The 18537-nt window shown below is 42.1% G+C and overlaps 1 long non-coding RNA gene across 2 annotated transcripts; it reads left to right on the forward strand.

Annotated features, from left to right (window-relative positions):
- Positions 1-521: 521 nt before the first annotated feature.
- Positions 522-14856, forward strand: LOC129837901 (uncharacterized). Of its 2 annotated transcripts, none has more exons than XR_008756780.1 (3): positions 522-602; positions 8223-8340; positions 12051-14856. It is a non-coding gene; the product is annotated as an uncharacterized LOC129837901 (long non-coding RNA). The 2 variants fall into 2 exon arrangements; XR_008756779.1 differs by lacking the exon at positions 522-602 and adding an exon at positions 6776-7129.
- The last annotated feature ends 3681 nt before the right edge of the window (positions 14857-18537 follow it).

The following is an 18537-nucleotide window of genomic DNA, read 5'->3' on the forward strand; positions in this document are numbered from 1 at the left end:
CTGTCGAAACGATGGTTTTTATTTTATTGCATCTGAGCTCCTAGAGTGTGCGGCTGTCCTTTTCTTTTTCATACGGTCTGGTATACCGTGGCTGTCAGCCAATCAGCACCCAGTTTATAATAATGTATAGCTTCTGTCTTTCATTACCATGGCATTAGACCAGGGGCCAAAGGTATAACACCAATCAGGCTCCCGAGAACTGGAGTTGCCCATCCCTGCTTTAGACCAGAGTTCAACTACGTACAACTAGCCTACACAGCAGAGCGCAAACTAACCAGTTGTGTGCTAAATGTCTGTCTGTTGCGCGTTGGCCCAATAACATATTTTCAGTCAACGAAAGAAATACGATACTTTCATGTATAGGACAAATGACCAATAAAGAAACATTCTTTCTCCGACTAGAAATACGTGTTATCGATCACACTCGGCGATCATATTCTATTCGGAAGGGTGTGCGCTCATGGCTAAGATTGCCCCACCCACCTCATGTATCTATAGGCTGGCCTGGCTTCCTATATAGCTTGATACGTGAACATCGTGTGCTTGTACTCCCTCAATAGTTTGGGCACATTTCAACCAGCTCAATCCGAGCACAGTTGCAGGTCAGTTCAAACTACAGCTTTGTAAATGACACTTTTGCGCGACAATTAGTTTTTGTTAAATATATTTTAAATATGTCCAAAAATGATTTCCAATAGTTTGTAATTGGTTGACTCCATGATTAATTAGCTAACAATGGAAAAGAGCACGTACTGGAGGTGTAGAACATTTGTTGAATTGTGTTATATTACATTTGGAGGGAAAGAGAACAGATTTTTTACGCCCCAATATGACTTGGTTGGTTAACAATATGGATGGAGCCGCTAGGCAAAGTTTTTATTTTTACTTTATAGATTTTTATTAACCGATTTTTAAGTAATTCGAACGTATAACTGCTCAATTGGATAGATATTCTTGATAAATTAATCGATTGTTAAAGAAATAATTGTACTTATAATTTGGAATTAATAGGTGTGGGTTTTAAATTGGGAATGGAAACACTTAGGCTGCTTAGACAGGCAGCCCAATATCACAATTCTTTCCCCACAATTGATCTTTTGACCAATCAGATCAGCTCTAAAAAGATCTAATTTGATTGGTCGAAAGACCAATTTAGTGGGGGGAAAAAACGTTTATCAACTTTGAGAGCAATTGCCCTGTAGCACTACTTATCTAAAAGTATTCATTGTATTTTTATTTTTTTCATTTTGTTGGATGTCTGCTAAAATGGAAAGCATCTTGATTCAACTGCTTATGAAATATGGTGTACATTTTTATGAGAAACTGCTGGATCTGTGCACTATATTTATTAGGTAACGATTTGATGGGAATTGATGCATTGCATTTCATGAGATTATTTAACTCTTGTGTAAAATATCTTCAGAAAGCATGGGACATGAGACTTATGTGGCAGGGTCTACAGGAAATCACGGACTACAAGAAGAAAACCAGCCACGTCACGGACACCGACATTACGCTTCCAGACAAACTAAACACCTTCTTTGCCCGCTTTGAGGATAAAACAGTTCCATGATCCTCCATTAACAAATGGATTATTAGTCACTTTAAACAATGCCACTTTAAATAATGCCACTTGAATAATGTTTACATATCTTACATTACTCATATATGTATATACTGTATTTTCTAACATCTACTGCACCTTGTCTTTGCCGCTCGGCCATCACCCATCCATATATTTATATGTACATATTCTCATTCACCCCTTTTTTAGTTTTGTGTGTGTTAGGTAGTTGGGGATTTGATAGATGACTTGTTAGATATTACTGTGCTGTCTGAACCAGAAGCACAAGCATTTTGCTACTTTTGCATTAACATCTGCTAACCATGTGTATGTGACCCATACATTTTTATTTTATTTGGTAAATTAATAAGGTTTTACTACATTTTGTTAGTTTAACTGAGAAAAGTACTACTATATGTGTAAATACTGTAACTGTAATGGTAGTTGTTCACACATGCAAGAGGCAGGTGGCAGCAGCGATCCTTCATTCCAGGTTTGAGGCAGTGGTATAGGGGCTTTGACTGGGAAAAGCTAGGAGAACAATTGGGGGATTTAAAATGGCAGTGGCATGTCTGGAGGGGAGGGGTCATAGGGGGTTGAGGGGTGACATGGTATGTGAAATTCTGCAACACTGTTTCTGGTTAATTACTTGCCAGGGATTGGCATAACTTCACACGTGGGGGTTTGTCATGGGAATTTGCTGTTTTGTTGTTTTTAAAAAGCACAAAAGGCCTATATGTTCACCTCTCACCAAGTACTAGCTATGTTGGTTAAAAGTAGCTATTTGGGTCTTGTTTAGAATGCCTCTAGGCCTATATGCATGGACTGTATGCATTAACTATACAATCTAGTCATGCAATAGTTTGACCTTTTTCCGGACTAACCTGATACCTTGAAGGGTTAGCTGATAGCTAACCTTTCACATGTTAACTCCTGGTGCTGTATCTCCGATCAGACTATACGTCCCCCATCCACCCCTCCCACACGAGTCGAGTGTATGACATGGTGATAATGTATTGATATGTGAGATTCCTAGAAGCATTTTTTCTTTACATTTCACCTTTATTCAACCAGGTAGGCTCATTGAGAACAAGTTCTCATTTGCAACTGCGACCTGGCCAAGATAAAGCAAAGCAATTCGACATATACAACAACACAGAGTTACACATGGAATAAACAAAACATACAGTCAATAATACAGTAGAAAAATAAGTCTATATGCAATGTGAGCAAATGAGGTGAGATAAAGGGAGGTAAAGGCAAAAAAAGGCCATGGTGGCGAGGTAAATACAATTATATCAAGTAAAACACTGGAATGGTAGATTTGCAGTGGAAGAATGTGCAACATAGAAATAATGGGGTGCAAAGGAGCTACATAAATAAATACAGTAGGGGAAGAGGTAGTTGTTTGTGCTAAAATATAGATGGGCTATGTACAGGTGCAGTAATCTGTGAGCTGCTCTGACAGCTGGTGCTTAAAGCTAGTGAGGGAGATAAGTGTCATCCGTTTTGTATCCCCTTCCAGAGCCGTCCAGAGTAGTGATGCTAGACGGGCGAGCAGGTGCGGGCAGTGATCGGTTGAATAGCATGCATTTAGTTTGACTTGCGTTTAAGAGCAGTTGGAGGCCACGGAAGGAGAGTTGTATGTCATTGAAGCTCGTCTGGAGGTTAGTTAACACAATGTTCAAAGAGGGGCCAGAAGTATACAGAATGGTGTCGTCTGCGTAGAGGTGTATCAGAGAATCACCAGCAGCAAGAGCAACATCATTGATGTATACAGAGAAGATAGTCGGCCCGAGGATTGAACCCTGTGGCACCCCCATAGACTGCCAGAGGTCCGGACAACAGGCCCTCCGATTTGACACACTGAACTCTATCAGAGAAGTAGTTGGTAAACCAGGCGAGGCAATCATTTGAGAAACCAAGGCTGTCAAGCATTATGTGATCTTTACATTCATTCATTAAGCAACGTAATCAATGTCTCAATGCCAACTGATGATTGATTGTCATCACACTCCCCCCTTCCTACTTTTTTCCCACTGACATGTCAAATCTGGGTGATAGGAGTTCTAAGCTGCTTTCAAATTGGCCTGTTTACACTTTTATGGCCAGCCCAGTTGGTTCCCATTTACTTCGAATGGCTTGTGCTAATGGTCTTGATTGTCCAGAAGCCTTGTTTACAAGCCACACTACAAAGATGTGACGGAAATGGTGGCCCTCCTATTTCCAAGAAAATCTCTCACCAGCCCCCCCCTTTCATTTTGAGCCTGGGACTCCTTCACACACAGCTGATGGCTTGCCTGTGAATCAAGACAATCAAAGACATAGGGAGCTTGGCTGGGGGGATTGTGGTGATGCTTTCCCCTCTTGATGAAAGAGTCAATTATTCTGACCATATGCAAGCCCCTTGACCAGGTCTGATTTCCACTCTACGCCACAGAAACAAAGAGAAGCCAGTCAATGCGAGCATGCTCTACGTCTATATGTCGGCATGGCTTACCGCTACTCATCTTGCTGCTCGAATGAGGAAATATGGAAACGGTAGTGCACACACTACGGTCATGTGACGTGGAGGGTAGGTCTTTAAGCCCGGTAAGCGCTGGGGAGAATGGAGATTACACAACTTTTAAATCGATCAGATTTATGATGTGACGTAATGCTGCTGTGGAGTCGTTGCTGTCAGATCGGTGGCTCTGAGGAGAGATTGAAGCTCTGACAGTAGCACCGTCTCAGCTGCTGATGCCTCCAGCTCTCACCATTTATCAGGCCACATCACTCAGTGGAGAAACCCCCGAGTTGTTTTAGATGGGAACAGTAGGGAGTGAGGATGCAGGAAGATGGGAGGGAGGAAGGAGCTATGGAAGGCTGTCATTGGCTGTGAGTTTGGGGGCTTGCTGTATGTGCTCACGAGACTGGTGCAGCAGAAACATGAGGCTAATGACAGTTTTACTGCTCCTGTGTCTGAGAGAGATTTGAATACTGCAAAAATATCCTCTGTTTACAACGTAAAACACCAAATAATGCATGCAAAGCAGAATTAGGCTAATACCCGCTATTTATCAAAATCCAGAAAAGAGACGTTAAATTCTACAACCACCAAAATGGAAGCGATTCCCAAACCTTCCATAACAAAGATCACCTACAGAGAGATGAACCTGGAGAAGAGTCCCTTAAGCAAGCTGGTCCTGGGGTTCTGTTCACAAACTGAGCCCCAGGACAGCAACACAATTGAACCCAACCAAATCATGAGAAAACAAAAAGATAATTACTTGACACATTGGAAAGAATTGACAAACTGAGCAAACTAGAATGCTATATGTCCCTAAACAGAGAGTACACAGTGGCAGATTACCTGACCATTGTGACTGACCCAAACTTAAAGAAAGCTTTGACTATGTACAGACTCCGTGAGCATAGCCTTGCTATTGAGAGAGGCCACCGTAGGAAGACTTGGCTCTCCAGAGAAGACAGACTGTGTACACTGCCCACAATATGAGGTGGAAACTGAGCTGCACTTCCTAACCTCCTGCCAAATGTATGACCATATTAGAGACACATATTTCCCTCAGATTACACAGATCAGCAAAGATTTTAAAAACAAAACCAGTTTTGGTAAACTCCCATATCTACTGGGTGCAATACCACAGTGTGCCATCACAGCAGCAATATTTGTGACCTGTTGCCATAAGAAAAGGGCAACCAGTGAAGAACAAACACCATTGTAAATACAACCCAAATTTGTTTATTTTCCCTTTTGTACTTTAACGATTTGCACATCGTTACAACACTGTATATAGACATTTGAAAGGTCTTTTATTCTTTGGGAACTTCTGTGAGTAATGTTTACTGTCAATTTGTATTGTTTATTTCACTTTTAGTTTTTTATCTACTTCACTTGCTTTGGCAATGTTAACATATATTTCCCATGCCAATAAAGCTCTTAAATTGAATTGAGCGAGAGATTAGATATTTTTGGAGGGCTGCTGCTCTCGCTCGCTCTCTCTCCCCAACCCATCTCCTTTGTGTGTTTCCATAGCCTCTCTGTCCCTCTCTTCCTGGTCTGAAAGCAGCTCTTAGGCAGGCATTTTATAGCTTGATCTGAAAGCTATGTTCCCATGTCATTTGAGAGGATGTATTGACGAGGGTGGATGTCTTCTTCACTGTACTCACATTTTTAATAGATTTAGCCTATATCCGAACCTCGACCTCAACATTCCAGAGCTACAATTCCCCAACTTGGTTTACCAGACAAGTGTCCCTGATTTGTAAATGAAATTACATTGGATAAATTGATATGGGTCTGTTCTTTTATTAGCTTTGAGAATGTTGACAGAGAACCTGTTCAAAGCCAAAGATTGACTTAATTTAATCTCCTCATCGGATTATTTGAAAGGAAACCCAACAATCAGATTACTTTATTTTAAGGTTGTTTATCGGACCCCTGCTTTGCTGACAGATTTAAAGAAAGCTTTGGATTGGTCTACTGTGTGATCTTGGCCAAAAGGTGATTGGCCATGAATCCCTGTAGTAACACATTTTTGATAGTTGAGTAGTGAAGGAACCCTTCAAATATATAGACGCATCAAATAGCATTGCCCAAAAGGACATTGATCTAGCATGGCATGATGGGATACTACTACAAGGTTGTGAGGTCATTATCCATCAACAGTATGGATGTCAAGCAATGGCATAATTTGGCCTGAAGCCATGGACATAATTAAACGTAAGATTCTGGTGAAGTCAACATTGGTTTGGAAGATTTCTGGAAGAGAAACTGCAACTCTTAGCCCAGTGAAATGGAAGGAGTTTATGTAACACCAAAACAAACTCCATGACTCCACGATCATAAAGGCGAAATTACCCACTAATGTGACCGACGCTTCCAAGTCAACATGAACAAGGAGTGGTCAGTTCTGGAAGGCAAATCCTGATATTTCTCACATATCATTTCTGAGGGCAGGTCAACGTTGTTACATAATCCAACGCGTTGGCACGCATGTTCCCTTAGACGTGTGCTGTTAAGCTTATGAACACTTTATAAAATAAAATAAAATCTCTCTCTTTCCACTTTGTTGGCTGGATGAGCAAATACCATCTGACAGGTCGCAAAGGGTTTTTACACTAAGGGGAGGTGGGTTGGGCTTATGTGTGTTAGAGCGCAAGCCACAGAGATTGATGCATTTCGACAGCTGTGTCTGTGTGTGTTGGGCAAGTCTGCAGATCTGGTTGGGTGAGACCGGCTATATAAAAGGGCGGATCACAAAGCAGAAGCTTTCTCCGTAGTTCCAGTCTCCCGTCACACTGTTGGGTACCCAAACTTCCAGGTGCTCTTTGGTTGGCTGGGCGCTAGATGGTTGGAGTTTAGACTGGCCAGTTGGAGTAGCAGCCACAGGATCTTTACCACCACAGAGCCTGTGGAAGGTGTGGAGGTTCCAACCGTTTTTTTTACGACTGCATTCCGGACCACTTTTTGCCCTGGAGCAAGTCGGAAACCCTGAATTTCTTGTCATTTTTTTTGCCGAGTTCCTCCTTTTTGCCTGAACAAAAGGGTGTAATCGCAACCAGGTTGGCAGATGAATCCCTCACGTTTCTACCTTCCCTGCACACTGCCAGCTTTTCCCCTTGCCTCCCCAGTGAAATTATTGTTATTAATGCAATGTTCACGGATTGGTGAACTTCGACATAAGACCCATGTTATTGGTCATGGAGAGAGATGCATTTAGATGGTGGCATAATGAGTTAATTAGGATGGTGGTGGTGGTGTTGGTGTCCCCCCCCCACACAGCTGGTCCTGTTTACTTGACTTGTGAGTTGGAGCACTATCGCTCAGTCTTCCGCATCTCGCAGGAATGTACTTCAAAGCAAGCCACTCGAGCAGTTGGAAGTAAAGAAAAAATACAATTGAACACTTTTTTTAAAGGATAGAACTAGGCTCTTTCCAATTATGGTTGTCACTTTTGAATAAGATCTGGAATATTGTCCCGAATTTAGTGTTTGGAGGGAATTCCTTAAATTGGCATGATAACAATCAAGATGACCACTCATTGACGTGATTATTTTTAGAGGCTGAATGAATTTAATGTTTTTCGACTCGAGTTCAAGTTCACGGCTTCGGGAATAGCAGCATTGTTTCCCTCGTCAGATCTAGTTCAGACATGCTGATTGGAGATTATTATTTGAAAAAATTAAAGGTTCTGAGAAATGGTGTCAGGTCCAAAATCAGACCAAATGTTAGTTCTGACGATGGCACTCTTTTCTGGATGGGTTTGTCTGAGACTAGACTGCACTGGACATAACCGGATCAGGGAGACTGGGTTTGTTCATAGTCCTCGCCTCAGGCAAGAACTGTTCCCTTCCTCAAAGCCGTTCAGATGGTTTGAGTTTATTTGCAAGCATAGAAAACTGCCTCGTTTCTCATTATGCCAGTCTGTCGCCGGTATCAAACTAGAAGATAGGCTTTGGTTTAATTTGTAAGCACACTTTTGTCTTCCTCGGTGTTCAACAAAGTTTAGTTTGATGCTATTGTCTTCTATTTGGATGGTTCTAAAAACACTTTTTTTTATTGAGGCATCCGTATGCCTCTACACATGGGATGCATTATGGTTTCCTATTGGCTTAGTGGGCCGATGGAGTGACTTCCTTATCTCTTTCTCTTCAGGTCTCCAGACCAGAGCTGCATCAACACACCACTGCACAAAGAAACCAACCCCAGATCCACTATAGACATGATCATCAGACTGGGCAGACTGACCCCTGGATACTTCCGCCTCCTACAGGTTTGTAAACTATTGACAGCCTTTCATTGGGGTTTTGTGTGTGCCAAATACTGTATGAATTCATGTGCAAGGAAATATATTGGCATTTCTCTTGTCTACTTACTGGTATGACTTGTTACAGTGAGTCAGCACTGAATCGTGTAAAGATGCAGTCCATATGGAATCGTCAACACTTGAGAAAATAAAAAAAAACATTCCATTTCCGAAAAAGTGATTAACAGTTTTGTGTTCTAGAGTTGCAGATGCATTAGAAAAGAGGCATATGGGCACCATATCCACTCCCACCCAGTCAATGAAATTCTTATTCTCCTTGCCACAGTTTGGTATTTGCTGATCTTTACGCTTGAATAACAATGGCCATGAACGATTTTTGAATAGAGTCCTTGTTGACTTAGGAAATGTCAGCTAAGATGTATCTCTTATGAGGGAGTTATGATTCACTTGACTTGAAATGTAAGAGTAGCGTGACAAGGTTTAACTTCCCCCTTGGCTCAGATGTGGATGTAAGCCAAATGAAAAATGGACCACTTCTCAGAGTATTTGAGCATTACTCCAATGCCATGGTTTCTCTCCTCACATTCAGTAGCTAAAAGCTAATGAAAACTGCTTCTAATCCTTTTAAGATTAAGTAGTGTTTCCCTCCTTTTGCCTGAGTTCTACTGTAGACTCTAAACAGTGCAAGTGACCAGTTGTTAAAACGGCATGACCAACACTAACTTGTCAGTCCATGTTGAAGTCAGCCACGCGGGAATCTGGGCCTGGTGTATAATAGTAGCCGCTTTCCCCAGGACCCCCCATCTGCGACGCACAATCTGCTTTCATCAACAAAGTCACTGATATGATTATCATTGACGCTAATGCTAGTGATTATTATTTCCTCCCCCTTTCTTTTGTTCCTCCTCTGCCGCAATAATCCTTTACAGTCATGAATGTGATGCATGTCATCATTTGTGTAAAGTGTTTTCTCTGATATTTTTACTAATTGGAAAACAAATACAGACTTTAGGAGAAAGTGACTCGCTGTTACATAAAATTCCACATGTTGCTGTGATATTTGCTTTGTGGTTGGAGGATTTGAATATGTGTGATGGTAGTGAGGACTACTCTGCATTCTGGTTTGAATTTCTGGTTGTATTTATGATGGTTAAAATGCTTTCAGATACAATAACTTATACAGTTGAAGTCGGAAGTTTACATGCACTTAGGTTGGAGTCATTAAAACTCGTTTTAATGACAAATTATTTCACTGTGTCACAATTCCAGTGGGTCAGAAGTTTACATACACTAAGTTGACTGTGCCTTTTTAAACAGCTTGGAAAATTCCAGAAAATAATGTCATGGCTTTAGAAGCTTCTGAAAGACTAATTGACATCATTTGAGTCAATTAGAGGTGTACCTGTGGATGTATTTCAAGGCCTACGTTCAAACCCAGTGCCCCTTTGTTTGACATCATGGGAAAATCAAAAGAAATCAGCCAAGACCTCAGGGGGAAAAATGGTAGATCTCTAGAAGTCTGGTTCATCCTTGGGAGCAGTTTCCAAATGCCTGAAGGTACCACGTTCATCTGTACAAACAATAGTACGCAAGTATAAACACCATGGGACCACGCAGCCGTCATACCGCTCAGGAAGGAGATGTGTTCTGTCTCCTAGAGATGAACGTACTTTGGTGAGAAAAGTGCAAATCAATCCCAGAACAACAGCAAAAGACCTTGTGAAGATGCTAGAAGAAACAGGTACAAAAGCATCTATATCCACAGTAAAACAAGTCCTATATCGACATAACCTGAAAGGCCACTCCGCAAGGAAGAAGCCACTGCTCCAAAACCGCCATAGAAAAGCCAGACTACGGTTTGCAACTGCACATGGGGACAAAGATCGTATTGATCTGATGAAACAAAAATATAACTGTTTGGTCATAATGACCATGCTTATGTTTGGAGGAAAAAGTGGGAGGCTTGCAAGCTGAAGAACACCATCCCAACTGTGAAGCACGAGGGTGGCAGCATCATGTTGTGGGGCTGCTTTGCTGAAGGAGGGACTGGTGCACTTCACAAAATAGATGGCATCATGAAGAAGGGAAATTATGTGGATATATTGAAGCAACATCTCAAGACCCCAGTCAGGAAGTTAAAGCTTGGTCACAAATGGGCCTTCCAAATGGGGCAATGACCCCAAGCATACTTCCAAAGTTGTGGCAAAATGGCTTAAGGACAACAAAGTCAAAGTATTGGAGTGGCCATCACAAAGCCCTGACCTCAATCCTGTAGAAAATTTGTGGGCAGAACTGAAAAAGTGTGCGTGAGCAAGGAGGCCTACAAACCTGACTCAGTTACACCAGCTCTGTCAGGAGGAATGGGCCAAGTTAAACAATTTAAAGGCAATGCTACCAAATACTAATTGAGTGTATGTAAACTTCTGACACACTGGGAATGTGATGAAAGAAATAAAAGCTGAAATAAATCATTCTCTCTACTATCATTCTGACATTTCACATTCTTAAAATAAAGTGGTGATCCTAACTAACCTAAAACAGGGATTTTTTACTAGAATTAAATGTCAGGAATTGTGAAAAACTGTACATCAACTGTACATCTGGTTAATAAATCAATATTCTCAATTTTTTTTAATATATATTTTTTATTGTACCTTTTTATTTAACTAGGCAAGTCAAAAAGAACAAATTCTTATTTACAATGACGGCCTAGGAACAGTGGGTTAACTGCCTTGTTCAGGGGCAGAACGACAGATTTTTACCTTGTCAGCTCGGGGATTCGATCTAGCAACCTTTCGGTTACTGGCCCAACACACTAACCACTAGGCTACCTGGCCCAGGTAGCGGGATTGCCTATGTCCACCTGAAAGCAATCAAAGATGTCTCTAAAATCCTAATTTTGAAAGGAAAGGGAGAAACCTAGTCAGTTGTAGAACAAAATACATTCCACTGAAATGTGTCTTCCGCATTTAACCCATCCCCTCTGAACCCCAGACCTCTCCAATACCACTTCCATATATACACTATAAATACAAAAGTATGCGGACACCCCTTCAAATTAGTGGATTCAACTATTGAGTGAGATGTTCGACGAGCAGGTGTCCACATACTTTTGGTCATGTAGTTGTAATCTCGCGGGTGTGTCTAGAGGCCTTTTTCACTAAAGATATGGCAGTGCTCTCTAAACTCCTGAGCTTTAAAATGGAGTCTTATCTTATTTGCTTTGAGGCCCTCCAGGGATAATGGAGGGCAAAGAAGGGGGCTGTATTGTACGGAGTCCACATACCCTCCCGATGTCCAGGGACCTTCTGCATCTGCCCTTTGGTCTGTTCTAGACTCTTTGCATGCTATACCATTCTCGTGTACCAAGAACATTGTGCCCCCTTCTTGCTAAAATATTTCCTTGCCCTCTCTAAATGTTTAATAACTGTTCTAACCACAAGCCTGGGCACATGACCGGGCACTGTGGAAATGTGGAACACTGGTGTTGTTGGGGAAATTGGGTTTTAGGAATCATTTTTGAAAGGGAGAAGCTTTATTGCATTTTTTTTTCTGTACATTTTCATGTTTCGTCACATTCAATTATCTTTTTATAGAATCTTTGACTTAGGCTAAATTTAAGGCATTGGCTTTGTTTTTCCAGAATTGGTTCAGATATGTTCTCCGACCCATATGTTGATGACTCAACTTTTGCCTTTTGTGTGTTCTCTCTACAGAGACAGGTGGCCGGTGAGGTGCAGACCCAGCCACAGGACCGCGCGGTCAACCAGATAGCCATGATGCTGGCCATCATGGGCCTGAGCCTGTCCTACTACAGTGCCAAACGGATGACCGAGAAGGTCCAGAGGCTCCAGAAGAGAGGAGATCCCCATACACCCTGAAGAGACCCCCCCCCCCCCCAGTGCGGACCTCAACCTGGAGAGAAGACGAACCAACGCGGAAATGAGGAGAGGAGACATGGAGATGACAGTGTTGGTGTCCAGAACAACACCTTTTCACAACCAATCAGTCGTAGTCACGTCATTCAGACACTGGAGTTTTTTTTACTGGGATCACTCTCAATGCGAGGAGAATTCGGGAGCTGCTGCTGTTAAGGGTATCTTAATCTTTCACTCCAATGGCTGTTGGGAGGACCTTGTGGGTGGATTTTGGGGGGGGATATGGGGAGTGTATGTGGGAAAGGCCCATGGTGGGTTTCGTGTGGTCCTGATAAAGTTTGGGAGGTAAAAAGTACAACCAGCTGTCTATGGTCAGGCTGGGCCCGTGCTTCAGTCGTTGCCAAGGTAAATGCGTGCAGGATGCTGTCAATACTGTTCTGAGCTAAAAAGGGATAGAGAAATGCTTAACTAATTATTCTAATGTACTGTGAATCTTGCCAGTGCTCCAAGTATATGACAGTTTGTCTAAAATAACTGAACAGTAATAATTTTTTAATGGAAGGCTATCTGCATTTGAGATGTATCTAGTAATGACTGAAGGCGGGCCCGTAGTGTGGCTGAAAGTGGGGAGAAAGGAACTCTCTTAGGTTTTTGTAATTCCTTATTGTTAAAAAAAATAAAAGTGAGCTATGTGAACTAGATGTGGAGGAGTCTCAAACTGGTCAATAATTCCACACATGTTCAATATCTGTTAATGTCAGACACAAACAACTGTACATTACTGGTGAAATTAAGTATTTTAACGTTTTGGGAACTTGCTTATCCAAATCTACGAGAGAAAAAAAGGCACTTAAATCACAACTTTTTCACAATGTTTCTAGATTAAAGTCCTGATAAAAATGTGTGTCTTTCTTTTAAGAACTCGATCTGTAATAGCTACTAGGTGTTACCACAAATATTCTAACTTTAGTAAACGTTGCATGGGTGTGCAGCTTTTAATCTCTTCGTTAATACTGTCACGTTAAGTTTTTTAAAGAATGATAACCACGAATGTATATTTCTGTGATGTTTTGTAGAAATCGAATAAAGCTGTGACTTGAAAAATAAGAACCGTGGCAGTTTAGTAATGATATTAAGGTGTTAGGGAATTTTGGAAAAACCGACGTGAACAAGCATTTTATCACTATTTAGTTTAGGGGAACTTCTTTAATCAACATTTTTCTGTGAAATGATGATATTGCCCCACCATTTCAGCTCAATAGCTGCTTGGCTGGATATGGCATATTAGACTCTGTAGCACCACTTCCTGTATCGTAGGGTGTCTGGTGTCCGCAGGAGCGTGCCGTCTGCACGCAACAGGAAGTGTTCAGGCCTTCAGACAGCCGTTGTCTTCATCATAACTGGGGCATCTGTATCTGTCTGTAGTCTCTGTACCAGTCTGCCCTCAAATCCGTAGCCCCTCCTGCACCAATTTAACAGTGGTGGCAAAATCACAGGGCAATGTTTTAATCTATACCGAACAAAAATATAAATGCAATAATTTCAACGATCTTACTGAGTTACAGTTCATATAAGGAAATCGGTTTATTGAAAAAAATGTGCCCCTAATCTATGGATTTCACATGACTGGGCAGGGGTGCAGCCATGAGTGGGCCTGGGAGAGCATAGGCCTACCCACTTGGGAGACTGGCTCACCCACTGGCAGCCAGGCCCAGCCAATCGGAATGAGTTTTTCAACACAAAGGGCTTTAATGCATACAGAAATACTCCTCAGTTTCATCAGCTGTCCGAGTGGCTGGTCTCAGACGATCCCGCAGGTGAAGCCAGATGTGGAGGTCCTGGGCTGGCGTTGTTATACATGGTCTGCGGTTGTGAGGTCGGTTGGATGTACTGCTCATTCTCTAAAATGACGTTGGAGGCAGCTTATAGTAGAGAAATGAACATTAATTTATCTGGCAACAACTCTGGTGGACATTCTTGCAGTCAGCATGCCAATTGCACGCTCCCTCAAAACTTGAGACATCTGTGTGACAAAACTGCACATTTTAGAGTGGCCTTTTATTGTCCCCAGCACAAGCTGCACCTGCGTAATGATCATGTTGTTTAATCAGGTTCTTGATATGCCACACCTGTCAGGTGGATGGATTATCTTGGCAAAGGACAAATGCTCACTAACAGGGATGTAAACAAATTTGTCCCCAAAATTTGAGGTAAATATGCTTTCTGTGCATTTGGAAAACTTCTGGGATATTTTATTTCAGCTCATGAAACATGGGGGACCATCACTTTACATGCTGTGTTTATATTTTTGTTCAGTATGTTTTGCTTTTACTGTCAGACAGTTTGTTAATACAGAAAAGCAGTCAAATCTGAATTGTTACTATGTGTTCTCAAATGGCACTCATTTTAGAACGTGTGCAGATTATAAATCCTGAGGGTTGGAGGAAGACTCATGCACCGGTTAAACATCAGCCATTCTGAGGCCTCTCCTTGTCTGTTCCATGTTATCTCTACAGAATGTTCTCTTCTATACCTGGGTAGACTGTATAGAAGCTATGCATCTGAGGTACTTATAGCATGACCATGTTAGGGAGGGTGAGAGGATAGGGAAGTGGTGACTGTTGAGGACTTCAGATAAGAGGGACGGGGGTTGAAAGCTGTTTGTTTTGGTTAGCTTTTGGAAACCAGTCTGATAGATTAGCCCCAAACCACCAATAGCAATAATGAAACTGTTAGCACTTTTAGCAGTAGACAAAATATTGTCGATTTTCCTCCGAATTATCTTCAGTCAGGCGGATAGCTTGATCAACTGGGGATCACACCAAAATCGCTTTGTTTATTCATCGCTTGCCCAGAGAAGGCAGATTGGAGCCTGCTATTCTCCATGTTTCCTCTTCAACTAACGAGTCAGGGGACTAAAGCTAGAGAATGCATGCTCATTGCTCGCTCAGATGCTCACTTGCAGATGTGATGCTCTGTGACAGGCCAGGGACGGGGCCTCGTTGGGTGACACGTGTCCCTCTGCCCATGGCCCTAGCCCCCCCCCCTCTCTCCACCCTACCGTTCTGTCTCGCCCATCACTGGGCAAAAACATCACTTTGGTGTCTCCATGATGCATGCCTGGGACAACAAACCTAAAAGAAGCGTTCTCATTGGCTATCCAGTGATGCGTCACAGAAATCGGCCCAGATATGAGCCACAGAGACAAAGGGATGAGGTTCAGGTTGGTGGGGGAGAAATTCAGGGCTGGGGAAATGTCTACTGCTATGATGCTCCAACATGCTTCCCTTTTAACCATAAGGGAGGGAGGAGGTCAAAGAATAGCACTTAGGAGAGAAGTGAGAACAAAGTGGCCTTCCAAGTCTAAACATAACAATTCTTGAGTGAGAGGATTTGTAAGAGAAGGTTACAGAAATGTGTGTTTTCTGCAAATGCTATATTACTTTGTGGTGCCTGAGTGTTGGGCAACCCCCCTGTCCCTTTCCCTACGAAATGATTTGTTGAATTGCTAGTCCTCTGTATCTGTGATCATTGATTCTAGTCCTTAGTTTCTGTTATTTACAATAAAAAAAATTACATGGCTAAAACAAATGGATGAAGTAAATGAATGGCTACTGGGACAGTGGAAAGGCTTGCAAAATGAATACCACTCAAAAGGACACAGTATCTGCTCACAGACATGTACTTATTAACTCTATAAGTGTTTTATAGGACCTTTATTTTCACAAATATGCACCCACACCCCATCCGGTCAGTCTCTAGCATCCACAGTAGGTTGATGGCACCTTAATTGGGGAGAATGGGCTCGTGGTAATGACTGGAGCGGAATCAGTGGAATAGTATCAAACACATGGTTTCCACCACATTTGCTCCGTTCCGGACATTATTATGAGCCGTTCTCCCCTCAGCAGCCTTCGCTGCTTGCATCAGTGTAGTGGAGCTAAAGAGACGGCGAGATGCATGTGTTAGGCTGGTGCATGTGATGAGTTGGGGTAGAAGTGGGGCTAGTCCGTGCCCGGGTGACAGTTGACCAGTGTTTTGACTGCCGTCTGCCACTCTGTATGGAACATGCTGAACTGAGCCCCTCTTTGTCCATAAAGGATGCTATTATTTAGGCATCAGGTGGAAGAAGAGGGACAGAAAAGGGGAGGGACTACCTAAACTAGTCCAATAAGAAATGCTCCTTTTGATTTTCCGTTGCTAAATGTTTTGCTACAGTGGACCCTAATGAATACGACACTGGTGGCATCCCCACCACTGTTACTCCGTTACCAAGACACAGATCGAGGATCAGTGCACCCTGCCCAAATCTTGACATTAGCTGGTGAAATACAAAAACGGACCTTAGATCATTTCCACCGTCTGCCATGGCAGCCTTTGGCCTGGTGAGCCATTAATGTAGGGCAGCATGTTCCCCCTCATAATCTAGCTGTTTTTTTACCATCTGTCTATCGCTACTTTTTTAATCAGGATTTTGTGAAAGCTGCTTAACTCTATGATTATCTCTCCGGACTCAAACATTGTTTACTTATGGCCTGTTATGTTTTTCCCGTGGTTTTATTAGAACCATATATGTAAATGTATACATATACAGTGCCTTGCAAAAGTATTCATCCCCCTTGGCGTTTTTCCTATTTTGTTGCATTACAGCCTGTAATTTAAATAGATTTTTATTTGGATTTCATGTAATGGACCTACACAAAATAGTCCAAATTGGTGAACTGAAATGAAATAAATTACTTGTTTCAAAAAATTCTAAAATGTAAATAAAACGGTGGTGCATGCATATGTATTCACCCCCTTTGCTATGAAGCACCTAAGTAAGATCTGGTGCAACCAATTACCTTCAGAAGTCACATAATTACTTAAACAAAGTCCACCTGTGTGCAATCTGTGTCACATGATCTGTCACATGATCTCAGTATATATACACCTGTTCTGAAAGGCCCCAGAGTCTGCAACACAACTAAGCAAGGGGCACCACCAAGCAAGCGGCACCCTGAAGATGAAGGAGCTCTCCAAACAGGTCAGGGACAAAGTTGTGGAGAAGTACAGATCAGGGTTGGGTTATAAAAAAATATCAAAATCTTTGAACATCCCACAGAGCACCATTAAATCCATTATTTAAAATGGAAAGAATATGGCAACACAAGAAACCTGCCAAGCGAGAGCCGCCCACCAGAACTCACGGACCAGACAAGGAGGACATTAATCAGAGAGGCAACAAAGAGACCAAAGATAACCCTGAAGGAGCTGCAAAGCTCCACAGCGGAGATTGGAGTATCTGTCCATAGGACCACTTTAAGCCGTACACTCCACAGAGCTGGGCTTTATAGAAGAGTGGCCAGAAAAAGCCATTGCTTAAAGAAAAAAATAAGCAAACACGTTCGCCAAAAGGCATGTGGGAGACTACCCAACCATATGGAAGAAGGTACTCTGGTCAGATGAGACTAAAATTGAGCTTTTTGGCCATCAAGGAAAACACTATGTCTGGCGCAAACCCAACACCTCCCATCACCCAGAGAACACCATCCCCACAGTGAAGCATGGTGGTGGCAGCATCATGCTGTGGAGATGTTTTTCATAGGCAGGGACTGGGAATACAGGGAAATTCTTGAGGGATACCTGTTTCAGTCTTCCAGAGATTTGAGACTGGGACGGAGGTTGACCTTCCAACAGGACAATGACCCTAAGTATACTGCTAAAGCAACACTTGAGTGGTTTAAGGGGAAACATTTAAATGTCTTGGAATGGCCTAGTCAAAGCCCAGACCTCAATCCAATTGAGAATCTGTGGTATGACTTAAAGATTGCTGTACACCAGTGGAAACCATCCAACTTGAAGGAGCTGGAGCAGTTTTGCCTTGAAGAGTGGGCAAAAATCCCAGTGGCTAGATGTGCCAAGTTGATAGAGACATACCCCAAGACACTTGCAGCTGTAATTGTTGCAAAAGGTGGCTCTACAAAGTATTGACTTTGGGGGGGTGAATAGTTATGCATGCTCAAGTTTTCAATTTGTTTGTCTTATTTCTTGTTTGTTTCACAATAAAAAATATTTTGCATCTTCAAAGTGGTAGACATATTGTGTATATAAAATGATACAAACCCCCCAAATATACATTTTAATATTAGGATGTAAGGCAAAAAATAGGAAAATGCCAAAGGGGTGAATAGTTTCGCAAGCCACAGTATCTCTGTTTTTTGTGGTAATCTTTTTAGCTTTTTCTATTTAGACTTGTTCCCTACTGTCTGGTACTTGTTACTGTTCGCTACTGTCTGGTACCTATTACTGTTAGCTACTTCCGAGTGGACTCCCGAGTGGCGCG

The sequence above is a fragment of the Salvelinus fontinalis genome, chromosome 38, assembly GCF_029448725.1.
Source record: "Salvelinus fontinalis isolate EN_2023a chromosome 38, ASM2944872v1, whole genome shotgun sequence".
Taxonomy (NCBI): domain Eukaryota; kingdom Metazoa; phylum Chordata; class Actinopteri; order Salmoniformes; family Salmonidae; genus Salvelinus; species Salvelinus fontinalis.